The sequence below is a fragment of the Leiobunum rupestre genome, chromosome 1, assembly GCF_980474605.1.
Source record: "Leiobunum rupestre chromosome 1, qqLeiRupe1.1.hap1, whole genome shotgun sequence".
NCBI lineage: Eukaryota > Metazoa > Arthropoda > Arachnida > Opiliones > Sclerosomatidae > Leiobunum > Leiobunum rupestre.
The window spans coordinates 61,649,637-61,666,528 of record NC_143384.1 but is presented as its reverse complement, the minus strand read 5'-3'; the positions used below and the strand labels follow the sequence as shown (position 1 = coordinate 61,666,528).

The following is a 16,892-nucleotide window of genomic DNA, read 5'->3' as shown; positions in this document are numbered from 1 at the left end:
GGCCATTAAATGTTATATCCGCACTCGGCAGGATTCGAACCTGCGCGGGAAGATCCCAACAGATTTCTAGTCTGTCGCCTTAACCACTCGGCCACGACTGCTTGATACTGACCTAAATATGAGAACTTTTAAATTTAAATATTTGGCGTTCATAAAAACGCCATTAAATGTTATATCCGCAGTCGGCAGGATTCGAACCTGCGCGGGAAGATCCCAACAGATTTCTAGTCTGTCGCCTTAACCAATCGGCCACGACTGCTTGATATTGATTTAAATATGAGAACTTTTAAATTGAAATATTTGGCGTTCATATAAACGCCATTTAATGTTATATCCGCAGTCGGCAGGATTCGAACCTGCGCGAGAAGATCCCAACAGATTTCTAGTGTGTTGCCTTAACCACTCAGCCACGACTGCTTGATATTGATTTAAATATGAGAACTTTTAAATGGAAATATTTGGCGTTCATAAAAACGCCATTAAATGTTGTATCCGCAGTCGGCAGGATTCGAACCTGCGCGGGAAGATCCCAACAGAATTCTAGTCTGTCGCCTTAACCACTCGGCCACGACTGCTTGATACTGACCTTAATATGAGATTTTTAAATTGAAATATTTGGCGTTCATAAATAGGCCATTAAATGTTATATCCGCACTCAGCAGGATTCGAACCTGCGCGGGAAGATCCCAACAGATTTCTAGTCTGTCGCCTTAACCACTCGGCCACGACTGCTTGATACTGACCTTAATATGAGAACTTTTAAATTGAAATATTTGGCGTTCATAAAAACGCCATTAAATGTTGTATCCGCAGTCGGCAGGATTCGAACCTGCGCGGGAAGATCCCAACAGATTTCTAGTCTGTCGCCTTAACCACTCGGCCACGACTGCTTGACATTGACCTTAATATGAGAACTTTTAAATTGAAATATTTGGCGTTCATAAATAGGCCATTAAATGTTATATCCGCACTCGGCAGGATTCGAACCTGCGCGGGAAGATCCCAACAGATTTCTAGTTGGTCGCCTTAACCACTCGGCCACGACTGCTTGATACTGAACTAAATATGAGAACTTTTAAATTGAAATATTTGGCGTTCATAAAAACGCCATTGAATGTTATATCCGCAGTCGGCAGGATTCGAACCTGCGCGGGAAGATCCCAACAGATTTCTAGTCTGTCGCCTTAACCACTCGGCCACGACTGCTTGATATTGGCCTAAATATGAGAACTTTTTAATTGAAATATTTTGCGATCATAAAAACACTATTAAATGTTATATCCGCAGTCGGCAGGAATCGAACCTGCGCGGGAAGATCCCAACAGATTTCTAGTTGGTCGCCTTAACCACTCGGCCACGACTGCTTGAGTTTGACCTTAATATGAGAACTTTTAAATTTAAATATTTGGCGTTCATAAAAGCGCCACTAAATGTTATATCCGCAGTCGGCAGGATTCGAACCTGCGCGGGAAGATCCCAACAGATTTCTAGTTGGTCGCCTTAACCACTCGGCCACGACTGCTTGATATTGATTTAAATATGAGAACTTTTAAATTGAAATATTTGGCGTTCATATAAACGCCATTAAATGTTATATCCGCAGTCGACAGGATTCGAACCTGCGCGGGAAGATCCCAACAGATTTCTAGTCTGTCGCCTTAACCACTCGGCCACGACTGCTTGACAATGACCTTAATATGAGAACTTTTAAATTGAAATATTTGGCGTTCATAAATAGGCCATTAAATGTTATATGCGCACTCGGCAGGATTCGAACCTGCGCGGGAAGATCCCAACAGATTTCTAGTCTGTCGCCTTAACCACTCGGCCACGACTGCTTGACATTGACCTTAATATGAGAACTTTTAAATTGAAATATTTGGCGTTCATAAATAGGCCATTAAATGTTATATCCGCACTCGGCAGGATTCGAACCTGCGCGGGAAGATCCCAACAGATTTCTAGTTGGTCGCCTTAACCACTCGGCCACGACTGCTTGACATTGACCTTAATATGAGAACTTTTAAATTGAAATATTTGGCGTTCATTAATAGGCCATTAAATGTTATATCCGCACTCGGCAGGATTCGAACCTTCGCGGGAGGATCCCAACAGATTTCTAGTTGGTCGCCTTAACCACTCGGCCACGACTGCTTGACATTGACCTTAATATGAGAACTTTTAAATTGAAATATTTGGCGTTCATAAATAGGCCATTAAATGTTATATCCGCACTCGGCAGGATTCGAACCTGCGCGGGAAGATCCCAACAGATTTCTAGTTGGTCGCCTTAACCACTCGGCCACGACTGCTTGACATTGACCTTAATATGAGAACTTTTAAATTGAAATATTTGGCGTTCATAAATAGGCCATTAAATGTTATATCCGCACTCGGCAGGATTCGAACCTGCGCGGGAAGATCCCAACAGATTTCTAGTTGGTCGCCTTAACCACTCGGCCACGACTGCTTGATACTGAACTAAATATGAGAACTTTTAAATTGAAATATTTGGCGTTCATAAAAACGCCATTGAATGTTATATCCGCAGTCGGCAGGATTCGAACCTGCGCGGGAAGATCCCAACAGATTTCTAGTCTGTCGCCTTAACCACTCGGCCACGACTGCTTGACATTGACCTTAATATGAGAACTTTTAAATTGAAATATTTGGCGTTCATAAATAGGCCATTAAATGTTATATCCGCACTCGGCAGGATTCGAACCTGCGCGGGAAGATCCCAACAGATTTCTAGTCGGTCGCCTTAACCACTCGGCCACGACTGCTTGACATTGACCTTAATATGAGAACTTTTAAATTGAAATATTTGGCGTTCATAAATAGGCCATTAAATGTTATATCCGCACTCGGCAGGATTCGAACCTGCGCGGGAAGATCCCAACAGATTTCTAGTTGGTCGCCTTAACCACTCGGCCACGACTGCTTGATACTGAACTAAATATGAGAACTTTTAAATTGAAATATTTGGCGTTCATAAAAACGCCATTGAATGTTATATCCGCAGTCGGCAGGATTCGAACCTGCGCGGGAAGATCCCAACAGATTTCTAGTCTGTCGCCTTAACCACTCGGCCACGACTGCTTGATATTGATTTAAATATGAGAACTTTTAAATTGAAATATTTGGCGTTCATATAAACACCATTAAATGTTATATCCGCAGTCGACAGGATTCGAACCTGCGCGGGAAGATCCCAACAGATTTCTAGTCTGTCGCCTTAACCACTCGGCCACGACTGCTTGATATTGATTTAAATATGAGAACTTTTAAATGGAAATATTTGGCGTTCATAAAAACGCCATTAAATGTTGTATCCGCAGTCGGCAGGATTCGAACCTGCGCGGGAAGATCCCAACAGAATTCTAGTCTGTCGCCTTAACCACTCGGCCACGACTGCTTGATACTGACCTTAATATGAGAACTTTTAAATTGAAATATTTGGCGTTCATAAATAGGCCATTAAATGTTATATCCGCACTCGGCAGGATTCGAACCTGCGCGGGAAGATCCCAACAGATTTCTAGTCTGTCGCCTTAACCACTCGGCCACGACTGCTTGATACTGACCTAAATATGAGAACTTTTAAATTTAAATATTTGGCGTTCATAAAAACGCCATTAAATGTTATATCCGCAGTCGGCAGGATTCGAACCTGCGCGGGAAGATCCCAACAGATTTCTAGTCTGTCGCCTTAACCAATCGGCCACGACTGCTTGATATTGATTTAAATATGAGAACTTTTAAATTGAAATATTTGGCGTTCATATAAACGCCATTAAATGTTATATCCGCAGTCGGCAGGATTCGAACCTGCGCGGGAAGATCCCAACAGATTTCTAGTCTGTTGCCTTAACCACTCAGCCACGACTGCTTGATATTGATTTAAATATGAGAACTTTTAAATGGAAATATTTGGCGTTCATAAAAACGCCATTAAATGTTGTATCCGCAGTCGGCAGGATTCGAACCTGCGCGGGAAGATCCCAACAGAATTCTAGTCTGTCGCCTTAACCACTCGGCCACGACTGCTTGATACTGACCTTAATATGAGATTTTTAAATTGAAATATTTGGCGTTCATAAATAGGCCATTAAATGTTATATCCGCACTCGGCAGGATTCGAACCTGCGCGGGAAGATCCCAACAGATTTCTAGTCTGTCGCCTTAACCACTCGGCCAAGACTGCTTGATACTGACCTTAATATGAGAACTTTTAAATTGAAATATTTGGCGTTCATAAAAACGCCATTAAATGTTGTATCCGCAGTCGGCAGGATTCGAACCTGCGCGGGAAGATCCCAACAGATTTCTAGTCTGTCGCCTTAACCACTCGGCCACGACTGCTTGACATTGACCTTAATATGAGAACTTTTAAATTGAAATATTTGGCGTTCATAAATAGGCCATTAAATGTTATATCCGCACTCGGCAGGATTCGAACCTGCGCGGGAAGATCCCAACAGATTTCTAGTTGGTCGCCTTAACCACTCGGCCACGACTGCTTGATACTGAACTAAATATGAGAACTTTTAAATTGAAATATTTGGCGTTCATAAAAACGCCATTGAATGTTATATCCGCAGTCGGCAGGATTCGAACCTGCGCGGGAAGATCCCAACAGATTTCTAGTCTGTCGCCTTAACCACTCGGCCACGACTGCTTGATATTGGCCTAAATATGAGAACTTTTTAATTGAAATATTTTGCGTTCATAAAAACACTATTAAATGTTATATCCGCAGTAGGCAGGAATCGAACCTGCGCGGGATGATCCCAACAGATTTCTAGTCTGTCGCCTTAACCACTCGGCCACGACTGCTTGATACTGACCTAAATATGAGAACTTTTAAATTGAAATATTTTGCGTTCATAAAAACGCCATTAAATGTTATATCCGCAGTCGGCAGGATTCGAACCTGCGCGGGAAGATCCCAACAGATTTCTAGTCTGTCGCCTTAACCACGACTGCTTGATATTGACCTAAATATGAGAACTTTTAAATTGAAATATTTTGCGTTCATAAAAACGCCATTAAATGTTATATCCGCAGTCGGCAGGATTCGAACCTGCGCGGGAAGATCCCAACAGTTTTCTAGTCTGTCGCCTTAACCACTCGGCCACGACTGCTTGATATTGACCTAAATATGAGAACTTTTTAATTGAAATATTTTGCGTTCATAAAAACGCCATTAAATGTTATATCCGCAGTCGTCAGGATTCGAACCTGCGCGGGAAGATCCCAACAGTTTTCTAGTCTGTCGCCTTAACCACTCGGCCACGACTACTTGATATTGACCTAAATATGAGAACTTTTTAATTGAAATATTTGGCGTCCATAAAAACGCCATTAAATGTTATATCCGCAGTCGGCAGGATTCGAACCTGCGCGGGAAGTACCCAACAGATTTCTAGTCTGTCGCCTTAACCACTCGGCCACGACTGCTTGATATCGACCTAAATATGAGAACCTTTAAATTGAAATATTTGGCGTTCATAAAAACGCCATTAAATGTTATATCCGCAGTCGGCAGGATTCGAACCTGCGCGGGAAGATCCCAACAGATTTCTAGTCTGTCGCCTTAACCACTCGGCCACGACTGCTTGATATTGACCTAAATATGAGAACTTTTAAATTGAAATATTTGGCGTTCATAAATAGGCCATTAAATGTTTTATCCGCACTCGGCAGGATTCGAACCTGCGCGGGAAGATCCTAACAGATTTCTAGTCTGTCGCCTTAACCACTCGGCCACGACTGCTTGATACTGACCTAAATATGAGAACTTTTAAATTGAAATATTTTTCGTTCATAAAAACGCCATTAAATGTTATATCCGCAGTCGGCAGGATTCGAACCTGCGCGGGAAGATCCCAACAGATTTCTAGTCTGTCGCCTTAACCATTCGGCCACGACTACTTGAAATTGACCTTAATATGAGAACTTTTAAATTGAAATATTTGGCGTTCATAAAAACGCCATTAAATGTTGTATCCGCAGTCGGCAGGATTCGAACCTGCGCGGGAAGATCCCAACAGATTTCTAGTCTGTCGCCTTAACCACTCGGCCACGACTGCTTGACATTGACCTTAATATGAGAACTTTTAAATTGAAATATTTGGCGTTCATAAATAGGCCATTAAATGTTATATCCGCACTCGGCAGGATTCGAACCTGCGCGGGAAGATCCCAACAGATTTCTAGTTGGTCGCCTTAACCACTCGGCCACGACTGCTTGATACTGAACTAAATATGAGAACTTTTAAATTGAAATATTTGGCGTTCATAAAAACGCCATTGAATGTTATATCCGCAGTCGGCAGGATTCGACCCTGCGCGGGAAGATCCCAACAGATTTCTAGTCTGTCGCCTTAACCACTCGGCCACGACTGCTTGATATTGACCTAAATATGAGAACTTTTAAATTGAAATATTTTGCGTTCATAAAAACGCCATTAAATGTTATATCCGCAGTCGGCAGGATTCGAACCTGCGCGGGAAGATCCCAACAGAATTCTAGTCTGTCGCCTTAACCACTCGGCCACGACAGCTTGATATTGACCTAAATATGAGAACTTTTTAATTTAAATATTTGGCGTTCATAAAAACGCCATTAAATGTTATATCCGCAGTCGGCAGGATTCGAACCTGCGCGGGAAGACCACAACAGATTTCTAGTCTGTCGCCTTAACCACTCGGCCACGACTGCTTGATACTGACCTAAATATGAGAACTTTTAAATTGAAATATTTTTCGTTCATAAAAACGCCATTAAATGTTATATCCGCAGTCGGCAGGATTCGAACCTGCGCGGGAAGATCCCAACAGATTTCTAGTCTGTCGCCTTAACCATTCGGCCACGACTACTTGAAATTGACCTTAATATGAGAACTTTTAAATTGAAATATTTGGCGTTCATAAAAACGCCATTAAATGTTGTATCCGCAGTCGGCAGGATTCGAACCTGCGCGGGAAGATCCCAACAGATTTCTAGTCTGTCGCCTTAACCACTCGGCCACGACTGCTTGACATTGACCTTAATATGAGAACTTTTAAATTGAAATATTTGGCGTTCATAAATAGGCCATTAAATGTTATATCCGCACTCGGCAGGATTCGAACCTGCGCGGGAAGATCCCAACAGATTTCTAGTTGGTCGCCTTAACCACTCGGCCACGACTGCTTGATACTGAACTAAATATGAGAACTTTTAAATTGAAATATTTGGCGTTCATAAAAACGCCATTGAATGTTATATCCGCAGTCGGCAGGATTCGACCCTGCGCGGGAAGATCCCAACAGATTTCTAGTCTGTCGCCTTAACCACTCGGCCACGACTGCTTGATATTGACCTTTATTTGAGAATTTTAAATTGAAATATTTTACGTTCAAAAAATGCCATTAAATGGTATTTCAGCAGTCGACCGCATTCGAACCTGGGAGGGGGAGACATATCAAAAGATTTCAAAACTGTCAAATTAACCACTCGGCCACGATTGCTTGTTATTGACCTAAGTTTTATAACTTTTAAATATTAATATTTGACGTTCATATAAACGCCATTAAATGGTATGTTCGCAGTCGACAGGATTTGAACCTGCGCGGGATGATACCAACAGATTTCTAGTCTTTCCCCTTAACCATTTTGAGAACTTTTAAATATTTGACGTACATATAAACGCCGTTTAAGGTTATGCCCGCGGTCGGCAGGTTTCGATACTGCGCATGAAAATCCCAACATATTTCTATGCTGTCGCCTTAACAACTCGGCCACGAGTGCTTGATATTGTCATAAATTTGAGAAATTTTAAATTTTAATATTTGACTTTTATATAAACGCCATTAAAGGCTATGTCCGCAGTCGATAGGATACGAACCGGCGCGAGAAGATTCTAACAGATTTCAATTCTGTCGCTTTAGCCACTCAGCACGACTGCTTGTTATTAACCTAAATTTTAAAACTTTTAAATTTAAATATTTGACTCACATTTAAACGCCATTTAATGTTATGTTCGCAGGCTGCAGGATTCAAACCTGCGCTTAAAGATCCCAACAGATTCGAATTGAGATTTGGCAATTATCAAGTTTGGAGAACTTATCTAATGTAAAATATTTCTTAAAATGTCCTGTTCAGTGTGATGCATGGCTGGCGCCTTGTGTACGGGCGTTTTCTCTTCAACTGCTTCTTATTGGTGAATGTCCTTTACGAAGTTTTAACGTTAGGTACTATAAATTATTATTCATCATTTTAAATATTTAAGGTTAAAGGTCAAGATGTTACTCTACCATTGAGCAAGGTTTTGGTAGTTCCTAATTTAAACGAGAATTTGTTTACGGTCGCTATGGTTTGAGCGTTGAATTCGACAACGAGGAGATAATTCGTCGAAAAACTACTCGAGAAATATTCGCTATGCAGTAGACGACAACAGTCTTTATAAATTAGATGGCGCCTGGGAGAAGAATTGTTTCATGTCTGAAAAGTTGACGTTCGGAATCTGGTATCAACGTTTTGGACATTTAAGCATTGGAGGAATGCGACGCTTAAAAGAAATGGTGGACAGAATATTTATCTATCTCAGATCAAACCGTTTGTGTACCTTGTATTAAAGGCAAGCAGCACAGAACTGCGTTTCGAACAAGTTGGCAAGCCAAAATATACCACTCCTCGGAAGAATTGTTCCTAGTGGTATTAATTTCGAGATAACTTTTAGAGATATCTCCGCAATTCAGAGTTATTTACTAAAAACGTAATCCCGTTTCAATCCGGCACGGTATATAATTTAATTATAATTAAAATAATTGAGACGAAACTATCGAGTTTAATTTATTCAGAATTATAAATTAGTAGTTACAACAGTGAGTTAGACGAATTAGAACAACGCACGATTTTATTTTACCCTATTTACAGAACAAGTTTATTAGTTAAATGTAATACGAAGCAAATTTTAATGAAAATATATCTACAGAGGGTATTTGTATTTTTCTCGTTTACGAAATAACACAAAAAACCTTCTTTATACCACTTCACACGAAAAAATGATAATTAAAAGCTAACAATACCGCCCAAAAGCTCAACATAATCAAAAAATTAAAATACAAAAACCTAATCGATCAAACTTTGGAGCCAAAACGACCAATAGAAAAATATATAATAACAACCCAATCAATCAGACCAGAGCAGATCAAAAATAATTAATAGAAAAATATATAATAATAACCCAATCGATCAGGCTTCGGAGCCAGAATAACAAATAGAAAAATAAATAATAACAACCCAATCGATCAGGCTTCAGAGCCAGAATAACAAATAGAAAAATAAATAATAATAACCCAATCGATTAGGCTTCAGAGCCAGAATAACAAATAGAAAAATAAATAATAACAACCCAATCGATCAGGCTTCAGAGCCAGAATAACAAATAGAAAAATAAATAATAACAACCCAATCGATCAGGCTTCAGAGCCAGAATAACAAATAGAAAAATAAATAATAACAACCCAATCGATCAGGCTTCAGAGCCAGAATAACAAATAGAAAAATAAATAATAACAACCCAATCGATCAGGCTTCAGAGCCAGAATAACAAATAGAAAAATTAATAATAACATCCCAATAGATCGGGCTGCAGAGAATCAAAAAAAAATTAATATCAAAAAACTAAACACACCTTACCTTTGACAAAGCACAGAAAAGGCACTTAACTTAATTTTAAATATTAAACTCCAAACCAACACCACCGCAATAATACAACCATATCACAAATTTTAAGTCTATAAGAATAAGCATTAATAAATTACGAACTTTCGACCTAGTTATAATCAAACTGCAGAAGTTGGAAAATACGACGTATACACTTTGAAGGTTCCATCAAAAATGATTCTTTCCGAAAACGTAAATGTTCTCATAACATTAATAGACAAAAAATAAGTGACAAAAAGGTTCCTCCAAAAAATTAACCATTTCGCGGAAGAAGTAAATAATTTTAAAAGAATAAAAGATAAAAAATATACAACAGCAAAAATAAAACGTCAAATAATAAAAGAAAAAATCTTTAACTCCATTCATTAAAAAAACACTAAACAAAAGTACCAAATTGAAATTAAGCAACTTATTATATTAAACAAAAAATTCAAGACTTTATTAACTATTATGCTTACGATGAGTGTCTTATTTGAAGTATAGCTAAGGAGTTATCGTTGGTTCTGTGGTAGAGCGCTCAACTGCCTATCTGAACGGCCCAGTTTCAAAACTTGGGTGGCGCTTTTGTTTTTAATCAACAGAGAAGACGCTACATTAAAATATCTTCGATGCAAAAATTTAAATCGAACACGAAATTTCGTTCTATATAAATAAACACCAAAATTTAATTCTCTATTAATTAGTAATATACACTTCCGATAAATCTGAAAGTCTAATTTCCGAAAAAGTGTAACAAGTATCGGTGGTTCTGTGGTAGAACGTCTGCCTGTCATACAGGAGGTTTTGGGTTCAAATCCCGCTCGATACGATCGCAAATTGACATTAAGTCGAAGATCGTAAACAATTGGTGGAAACACTGCCATTGGATGTTGAGAGGTTGCCATAACACTCAGCACTCGATCCGTCCCAAGAGTCAAGAATAAGAAGAAATTGGATAAAAAACACATTCACCACAAACACAACAAACACAACCGTCATAACACAAACTCAACATTCACACTCAACACATAAACATTCCAAAAAAATATCCAATCAAACTGAGTTAAACAGTGAGCGTTAACGAAAAGCAACAACCAAACCCGTCCCAACCGCAAATTTGTCCGTTAACGCTCACCGTCACACGGTGGTTTTGCCAATCTTTCGACTTCGTTCCCTAAGTCCAAGCAATTGCGAACGCGGATTTCGAGAAACTGCGTACGCGATGATTAACCTTTGCCCCGTTCGCAGGCCTGACAGACAGACCCACAGACAGACAGACAGACAGACACGATGGTTGTATAACCCCTCCTAGGGGACTTTGACCCCTCGGAGAGGTAAAAAGGAAAGTTCAGCAAGCGTACTAGAGCTACTTTACTCTGATTTGTGTGGAACCATGACGGAAAACTCGATAAGTGGGGCCAGATACATGTTCTGCATAATAGATGATTTATCTCGGATGACATCAAGAAGTTAAGAGCTGACAATGGAACGGAATATGTAACTAGACGAATGGAAGAATTTCTCAAATCTGAAGGAATTATACATCAAACGACGGTACCATATTTCCCGCAGCAGAACGTCGTAGCTAAACGCACCAATAAGACGCTAGCGGATAGAGCCCGAGCAATGATGACTGACGCCAATTTGCCAAAGACGTTCTGGGCAGAAGCTGTCAATACAGCGTGCTGCCTAAAGAACAGGGAAACTTCTGTGGCTGTCAAAGATAAAACTCCGTTTGAAATATGGAATGGGACAAGACCAGATCTAAAACATTTGAGAGTATTCGGATGCAGAGCTTTCGTAAATATACCTAAAGAAAAGCGGAAGAAATGGGACGTGAAGACGTTCCACGACCAAAGGATAGAGATTGATCAACGCAAAAACGTTGCAATTAACTATTTTGAGAGACGTAACTTTCGTAGAAAGTCAGATAACAAGATCCATCGAATCAATGGAAGATATACAAGTCCATTTCTAATAGAACTATCACCTATTACTGACGCAACAGCTGAAGCCGTTGCAGCGTTACTCGCTCAAAAAGCAGAGGAGGTTCAAAGGGCCGAAGCTCCCGTCTTAGTGATCCAAGAGCGTGATGACATTGAAGAGGTTTTAGCACGAGAAGTTCAAGTAGTTGAAGCGCCCAATGTCATTTGTCTTGACCGCAACGATTATGAGCAACCCCAACCTGCAGAAAGAAGGTATCCGGAACGACATCGAAGACCACCTATTCGATATGGTCAGGATGAATTCGCGGATTTAGCCAAGGCCTCACCTTACTCGCTTGCTGAGTTAGAAATCTACGAAGAACTTTCCCCGATTGCTTCTCTTAGCAACTATGCTTTCATTGTTGACGAACTGAATGAATGCTCCATAAATGAACCGAGTTTGTACGAAGAAGCTGTTCAAGGCTTAGACTCTAAAAAATTGAAGAAAGCCATGCAAGAAGAATACGATTCTATTATCAAAAATGAAACATACGAACTGGTTGACCTCCCAGACGGTCGCGTGGCTATACGAAGTAAATGGATCTATAAAATTAAGCGAAATGCCGACGGATCCATCGAACGGTATAAAGCTCGATTACTAGTTCAAGGTTGTTTCCAAAAAGATGGCAGATTACGCCGAAACCTTTGTGCCAGTAGTAAAATACACTACGTTGCGTTTACTAATTGCATTGGCTGCAAAATTAGATTGGGACGTGGATCAGATGGTTGTTGTTACAGCGTACTTAAACGGCGATTTAGAACAGGAAATATATGTACGACAACCTAAAGGCTACGAAAAAAGGGACCCCAACGGTAAATTCTTCTTTTGTAAGCTGAAGAAATCCTTATATGGATTGAAATGGGCTGGTAGAGCATGGTAAGAAAAATTAGTTGGAATGCTACGTAATATTGGACTGACGAGTGCGACATTTGACTGTTGCATTTACACTGTTAAAAAAAATTGTTCTAATTTGAACAAATTGCCGTTCAGAAGGTTGTCCCTGTAACAGAACGCCATTTTGTTCTAATATGAACAAAAAATATTCGTTCGATAAAGAACGATGGTTGATGGTTCAATATTGAACTTAGATGTTCTATATTGAACAAACCTTCTTTGTTCAAATTAGAACGTTTTGTCGTTCGCGGTGGAACGCTTTGTCGTTCGCCGTGGATCATTTTCTCGTTCGCCACGGAACGCTTTGTCGTTCGCGGTAGAACTCTTTGCCGTTCGCCGTGGATCATTTTCTCGTTCGACTTGGACTGCTTTATCGTTATCCAATACAAAGAGTCCATGAAGTAATTGCTTTCAAAATTATAGCTCATGTCTCCTGCCGGCAGATCATCATGCTTAATTAATAATTGTAACCTAACCTAACCCATTGCCCACCGAAAAAGAAAACCAGGCCTAAAACTAGTTTAATTAAATTTAGTTCCAACCTCAACTACCTTATTAAGCTTAAAATATCTACAACGAAAGTGATATGCGTAACATCAGGTGACTTAAAAAGAACCTTTACATAGTGCAAGAGATATTACAATCTTTCCTCAGCCGAGAGGCCGAGAACTGGTGACGAACGATTATAGAATTTATTTATATGCTAAAACGTCAAACCAAATTGCAGTATATTACGAAATATTTTCTGTAAATTTTAATTCTGGAACTTGGGCAATTACATTTTCGAACGAATTTCGTCTACCTTGCCAATTGAATAAAAATATACTTAAAAAAAACTGTGCGTGTCCTAAAAAATCGGACCTTTCACAACCCTTTTTCGTTTTCACTTCGTTAGGACACGGAGGTTATTTAAATCGTTATTTGTGTGAAGTTTCTTTTCAATAGGTGGGATAGTTTCTGAGAATCAGCGTTACAGATCTAACGCCATTTGAGTCGCTAATGAAATTGAATCTTCGGTAAATTTTCAAACACACTGTACATACAGCTACAAAAGCAACTTCATTACAACCTGTTCTAACTCACCCTGTAAATAAACTATTACGAGTAATAGTTTAATCAACCAGTACACTAACTTAAAACAACATAATAATGTACGAAAAAACTACCTATAACAAAGCGCACTCTAAACCACTCATTTATTACTTTATGGATGTTATACTTGTTTGTTACTTTTGGCCATACGAAGTTTTCCGCAAAATAGTGTCACACTTATTTGTTACTTTTGGCCTTACGACGTTTTCCGGAAAATAGTGTCACTTATTTGTTACTTTTGGTCATACGTTGAAAGTGTCACGCTTACATGTTAATACATGTACATGAAACCAATACAAAGAAATCCACATAGGATTGTGTGTAAAACCTGTTCTAAGGGGAACGAATCTATTCTATTGTGTAGTTTACAAGCATTCCTCCAGAGGGCGAAAGAGCATTCGATCTTATTTGAACGAAAAAAAATATCTTGAACACACCGTTCTCTGTTACATACCTTTAGAACGCTATCGTTCATTTTTGAACAGACTGTTCTAAGTTGAACGTCTTCTGAACGAATTTTTTTAACAGTGTACTACCTAATTGAAAACGGCGAAGTTCTTATAGTTGCGGTATACGTCGATGACTTACTCATTTTCTCAAATAACACTAACGGAAAGTCATGGTTACAATCCGAACTTCGAAAAAGGTTCGATATGACAGACCTCGGAGAGGCACACTACATTCTAGGCATTCGAATCTTACGTAATCGTGAGAAAGGAACGATTACGTTGGACCATGCAACTTACATAGAAGATATGCTGAAAACGTACCATATGCGTGATAGCAAGCCAGTTCTGACGCCGCTAGATAGAAATGCATCTCTCTCAAAATGAATGCAACCGTCGACCGCGGCCGACAAGGCTGACATGGAAAAGCTTCCATACCAATCAATCATTGGAAAAATGCTTTACGCGGCATTGGCTACTCGACCGGATATAGCTCACGCAGTTGGACTCCTGAGTCAATATTGTTCCAACCCAGGAAAGGCACACTGGACAGCTGCAAAGCGTCTAATGAGGTACCTGCGCGGTACAACGAGCTACAAATTGACATTTGCGAAGTCAACAAATTATCAACTCTTAGGACACGCGGATGCCGACTATGCCAATTGCGTCAATGATCGAAAATCAATCACTGACACTGGGTACGTGTTTACATTAGACGGAGGGGCTATTTCTTGGAATTCGAAGAAGCAGCCCACACCAGAATATATGGCTCTAGCAGCGGCGTGCACTGAAGGAATTTGGCTCCGTCGAGGTCTCATCGAATTACAAATTGAAGGAGCTGCTGATCCTACGACTATTCTGCGCGACAACAAAGGCGCTGTTGAACTTGCAAAGAATTAGGGATTGCAATCCAGCAGGGTTTTCAATCCAGCTGGATTTTTGCTGGACCGGCATCAATCCCGCTGGATCCAACGCGGATCTAGCAATTTATATATTTAAAAAAAAATTATCAAAAATGCCCAACAAGTTAGAAACCCAAAATATACCTCTCCTCGGAATTTTTCAATTAATTTTAATTTAATCTAAATAATAAAAATCTTGTTGATTAAATTAATATATATAATAAATAATATAGAATAAATGACGTTAATGTGTTCATAAAAACGTAAATTTAGACGGACTTTTCCCAAAGTTGTTTGTATAAGTATCGTTGCAACAAAATTAGGAGTTGGAGAGAAGAAGCCCCATACTTACAGAACATACACAACATTCACCCATGTCTAAACACTAACACACAGTACACAAAACATTATAAAAGCACGAATTCGAATACAAACGTTCAAAAGCTGGTTTACACTAACAAGTAAGTCAAAACCGTCGTTGCGGTGTGCGTTAACGTTAAAAAATATATCAGATGTAACGAGGAGTTTAGCCGTTACACCGGTTTTGCCCTGGTGAACCTTTTCCAAAGTTCATGAAACTACCAACGCGGTGAATACACTTTGCAAACAGACACACCAAAAAATTGTAAAACCCCTCGTGAGAGCTCTGTTATGGAAAAGTCTTCTTAGAATTAGAAGTTATAAAATATTAGTCTTGAAGTAGTTTAAAGGATTAAATCAATTACGTTTGTATAATTTTTAACGCACGTGGGTTCGGGTATCTATCTACACCAACTAGTTAAGGGGATTCTTGTTGACATCTTGGAAGAATAATGCAGACAATTACAAATAAACCAGACTGTATTGTAAATACTGGCAACTAACTACTTTTCAAAAAATATTAAACCACATACATTAATACAAGAGGCCTTTTTTAAAACAATCTCAAGAAACAAATGGTATTGATGGTCTTGTCTCACGCAGAGCCGTAGCGCACCTAGCAAAGCGGTTTATGAGCTAATTATTTAAAAGTTAATTACTTGCGAATCCGCATAGCTGGATCCAGCAGACCAAAAAATGCGCTGGATCCAGCTGGATTTCTGGATGAGGGATCCAGCAATTGCAATCCCTACAAAGAATAGTGTCTATCGCGCGAGAACCAAACACATAGATGTGAGACATCAATTTATTCGTGAAGCGATAAAAAGAGGAGACACAAAAGTACTTTGGATTGCTACTGAAGACATGATAGCAGACGCTTTGATTAAATCTGTGGCGCGTCGAAAAATGAACTTTTGTAATAACGCGATCGGTTTACGGGAATAACTGAAGCACGTAAAAAAGGGAGAGTGTTGGAATACTTTAATTTTCCCGCCCTATATTCTGACACGTGGTTTCTTGTGTTTTGTTTTATTCTCTCTCTCGACCTCCTCGACCCGAGGACCCCGTGGACTTTGAATCCCGATACATGTATAACTATACTCTTATGTTTTTGTTGTATTTCGTTGCGTATTAAAAGGCAGTTCTCTTTATAAACGGTAACCGTGTAGATGTGCTATTCAGTTTTAGCTAAGTTTAATTTGTAAATCTTCACACCCTTCGACATAGTATTTCGCATTTCGTAGACATGGGAACAACAGAAAAAAAAATTTTAAATGAATTTGTTATTTCTCGATTTTTAGCATTTTCAATAATTACCAATAATTTCATTTGGCGTGTTGCTATGGCGCCTAGCCAGTGGAGAAACCTTCCTCAGAGTTTTCACAAGCTTTTAAAGGGGACCCAACATGCCAACCGTGTTTCGTGAAATCTGTAGATTTACAACATGTGCTGTACGAGTTCGCGGAGTTATCTGAAGTGAGGAACGTGACGAGGGTAGCTCCGATGGACTTGCTC

General features: G+C 39.6%; 34 non-coding genes and 1 pseudogene across 34 annotated transcripts; 1 reads left to right on the top strand and 34 right to left on the bottom strand.

Moving 5' to 3' along the window:
* Positions 1 to 19: 19 nt before the first annotated feature.
* On the bottom strand, positions 20 to 101 carry TRNAS-AGA (transfer RNA serine (anticodon AGA)). The gene has a single exon. It is a non-coding gene; the product is annotated as a tRNA-Ser (tRNA).
* A 76-nt stretch (positions 102 to 177) lies between these two features.
* On the bottom strand, positions 178 to 259 carry TRNAS-AGA (transfer RNA serine (anticodon AGA)). Its single transcript has one exon. It is a non-coding gene; the product is annotated as a tRNA-Ser (tRNA).
* A 234-nt stretch (positions 260 to 493) lies between these two features.
* On the bottom strand, positions 494 to 575 carry TRNAS-AGA (transfer RNA serine (anticodon AGA)). The gene has a single exon. It is a non-coding gene; the product is annotated as a tRNA-Ser (tRNA).
* A 75-nt stretch (positions 576 to 650) lies between these two features.
* TRNAS-AGA (transfer RNA serine (anticodon AGA)) lies at positions 651 to 732 on the bottom strand. Its single transcript has one exon. It is a non-coding gene; the product is annotated as a tRNA-Ser (tRNA).
* Positions 733 to 808: 76 nt separating this feature from the next.
* TRNAS-AGA (transfer RNA serine (anticodon AGA)) lies at positions 809 to 890 on the bottom strand. Its single transcript has one exon. It is a non-coding gene; the product is annotated as a tRNA-Ser (tRNA).
* A 234-nt stretch (positions 891 to 1,124) lies between these two features.
* Positions 1,125 to 1,206, bottom strand: TRNAS-AGA (transfer RNA serine (anticodon AGA)). The gene has a single exon. It is a non-coding gene; the product is annotated as a tRNA-Ser (tRNA).
* Positions 1,207 to 1,282: 76 nt separating this feature from the next.
* Positions 1,283 to 1,364, bottom strand: TRNAS-AGA (transfer RNA serine (anticodon AGA)). Its single transcript has one exon. It is a non-coding gene; the product is annotated as a tRNA-Ser (tRNA).
* A 76-nt stretch (positions 1,365 to 1,440) lies between these two features.
* Positions 1,441 to 1,522, bottom strand: TRNAS-AGA (transfer RNA serine (anticodon AGA)). Its single transcript has one exon. It is a non-coding gene; the product is annotated as a tRNA-Ser (tRNA).
* Positions 1,523 to 1,598: 76 nt separating this feature from the next.
* Positions 1,599 to 1,680, bottom strand: TRNAS-AGA (transfer RNA serine (anticodon AGA)). The gene has a single exon. It is a non-coding gene; the product is annotated as a tRNA-Ser (tRNA).
* Positions 1,681 to 1,756: 76 nt separating this feature from the next.
* TRNAS-AGA (transfer RNA serine (anticodon AGA)) lies at positions 1,757 to 1,838 on the bottom strand. The gene has a single exon. It is a non-coding gene; the product is annotated as a tRNA-Ser (tRNA).
* A 708-nt stretch (positions 1,839 to 2,546) lies between these two features.
* Positions 2,547 to 2,628, bottom strand: TRNAS-AGA (transfer RNA serine (anticodon AGA)). The gene has a single exon. It is a non-coding gene; the product is annotated as a tRNA-Ser (tRNA).
* A 76-nt stretch (positions 2,629 to 2,704) lies between these two features.
* On the bottom strand, positions 2,705 to 2,786 carry TRNAS-AGA (transfer RNA serine (anticodon AGA)). The gene has a single exon. It is a non-coding gene; the product is annotated as a tRNA-Ser (tRNA).
* Positions 2,787 to 3,020: 234 nt separating this feature from the next.
* TRNAS-AGA (transfer RNA serine (anticodon AGA)) lies at positions 3,021 to 3,102 on the bottom strand. The gene has a single exon. It is a non-coding gene; the product is annotated as a tRNA-Ser (tRNA).
* A 76-nt stretch (positions 3,103 to 3,178) lies between these two features.
* On the bottom strand, positions 3,179 to 3,260 carry TRNAS-AGA (transfer RNA serine (anticodon AGA)). Its single transcript has one exon. It is a non-coding gene; the product is annotated as a tRNA-Ser (tRNA).
* A 76-nt stretch (positions 3,261 to 3,336) lies between these two features.
* Positions 3,337 to 3,418, bottom strand: TRNAS-AGA (transfer RNA serine (anticodon AGA)). The gene has a single exon. It is a non-coding gene; the product is annotated as a tRNA-Ser (tRNA).
* Positions 3,419 to 3,494: 76 nt separating this feature from the next.
* TRNAS-AGA (transfer RNA serine (anticodon AGA)) lies at positions 3,495 to 3,576 on the bottom strand. Its single transcript has one exon. It is a non-coding gene; the product is annotated as a tRNA-Ser (tRNA).
* A 76-nt stretch (positions 3,577 to 3,652) lies between these two features.
* On the bottom strand, positions 3,653 to 3,734 carry TRNAS-AGA (transfer RNA serine (anticodon AGA)). Its single transcript has one exon. It is a non-coding gene; the product is annotated as a tRNA-Ser (tRNA).
* A 76-nt stretch (positions 3,735 to 3,810) lies between these two features.
* TRNAS-AGA (transfer RNA serine (anticodon AGA)) lies at positions 3,811 to 3,892 on the bottom strand. The gene has a single exon. It is a non-coding gene; the product is annotated as a tRNA-Ser (tRNA).
* A 76-nt stretch (positions 3,893 to 3,968) lies between these two features.
* Positions 3,969 to 4,050, bottom strand: TRNAS-AGA (transfer RNA serine (anticodon AGA)). The gene has a single exon. It is a non-coding gene; the product is annotated as a tRNA-Ser (tRNA).
* Positions 4,051 to 4,283: 233 nt separating this feature from the next.
* Positions 4,284 to 4,365, bottom strand: TRNAS-AGA (transfer RNA serine (anticodon AGA)). The gene has a single exon. It is a non-coding gene; the product is annotated as a tRNA-Ser (tRNA).
* A 234-nt stretch (positions 4,366 to 4,599) lies between these two features.
* TRNAS-AGA (transfer RNA serine (anticodon AGA)) lies at positions 4,600 to 4,681 on the bottom strand. The gene has a single exon. It is a non-coding gene; the product is annotated as a tRNA-Ser (tRNA).
* A 76-nt stretch (positions 4,682 to 4,757) lies between these two features.
* TRNAS-AGA (transfer RNA serine (anticodon AGA)) lies at positions 4,758 to 4,839 on the bottom strand. Its single transcript has one exon. It is a non-coding gene; the product is annotated as a tRNA-Ser (tRNA).
* Positions 4,840 to 5,065: 226 nt separating this feature from the next.
* TRNAS-AGA (transfer RNA serine (anticodon AGA)) lies at positions 5,066 to 5,147 on the bottom strand. The gene has a single exon. It is a non-coding gene; the product is annotated as a tRNA-Ser (tRNA).
* A 234-nt stretch (positions 5,148 to 5,381) lies between these two features.
* Positions 5,382 to 5,463, bottom strand: TRNAS-AGA (transfer RNA serine (anticodon AGA)). Its single transcript has one exon. It is a non-coding gene; the product is annotated as a tRNA-Ser (tRNA).
* Positions 5,464 to 5,539: 76 nt separating this feature from the next.
* TRNAS-AGA (transfer RNA serine (anticodon AGA)) lies at positions 5,540 to 5,621 on the bottom strand. Its single transcript has one exon. It is a non-coding gene; the product is annotated as a tRNA-Ser (tRNA).
* Positions 5,622 to 5,697: 76 nt separating this feature from the next.
* On the bottom strand, positions 5,698 to 5,779 carry TRNAS-AGA (transfer RNA serine (anticodon AGA)). The gene has a single exon. It is a non-coding gene; the product is annotated as a tRNA-Ser (tRNA).
* Positions 5,780 to 5,855: 76 nt separating this feature from the next.
* On the bottom strand, positions 5,856 to 5,937 carry TRNAS-AGA (transfer RNA serine (anticodon AGA)). Its single transcript has one exon. It is a non-coding gene; the product is annotated as a tRNA-Ser (tRNA).
* Positions 5,938 to 6,013: 76 nt separating this feature from the next.
* On the bottom strand, positions 6,014 to 6,095 carry TRNAS-AGA (transfer RNA serine (anticodon AGA)). Its single transcript has one exon. It is a non-coding gene; the product is annotated as a tRNA-Ser (tRNA).
* Positions 6,096 to 6,329: 234 nt separating this feature from the next.
* On the bottom strand, positions 6,330 to 6,411 carry TRNAS-AGA (transfer RNA serine (anticodon AGA)). Its single transcript has one exon. It is a non-coding gene; the product is annotated as a tRNA-Ser (tRNA).
* A 76-nt stretch (positions 6,412 to 6,487) lies between these two features.
* Positions 6,488 to 6,569, bottom strand: TRNAS-AGA (transfer RNA serine (anticodon AGA)). Its single transcript has one exon. It is a non-coding gene; the product is annotated as a tRNA-Ser (tRNA).
* A 76-nt stretch (positions 6,570 to 6,645) lies between these two features.
* Positions 6,646 to 6,727, bottom strand: TRNAS-AGA (transfer RNA serine (anticodon AGA)). Its single transcript has one exon. It is a non-coding gene; the product is annotated as a tRNA-Ser (tRNA).
* A 76-nt stretch (positions 6,728 to 6,803) lies between these two features.
* TRNAS-AGA (transfer RNA serine (anticodon AGA)) lies at positions 6,804 to 6,885 on the bottom strand. The gene has a single exon. It is a non-coding gene; the product is annotated as a tRNA-Ser (tRNA).
* Positions 6,886 to 6,961: 76 nt separating this feature from the next.
* On the bottom strand, positions 6,962 to 7,043 carry TRNAS-AGA (transfer RNA serine (anticodon AGA)). Its single transcript has one exon. It is a non-coding gene; the product is annotated as a tRNA-Ser (tRNA).
* Positions 7,044 to 7,277: 234 nt separating this feature from the next.
* TRNAS-AGA (transfer RNA serine (anticodon AGA)) lies at positions 7,278 to 7,359 on the bottom strand. The gene has a single exon. It is a non-coding gene; the product is annotated as a tRNA-Ser (tRNA).
* Positions 7,360 to 14,502: 7,143 nt separating this feature from the next.
* On the top strand, positions 14,503 to 15,015 carry LOC149963482 (uncharacterized; annotated as a pseudogene).
* The last annotated feature ends 1,877 nt before the right edge of the window (positions 15,016 to 16,892 follow it).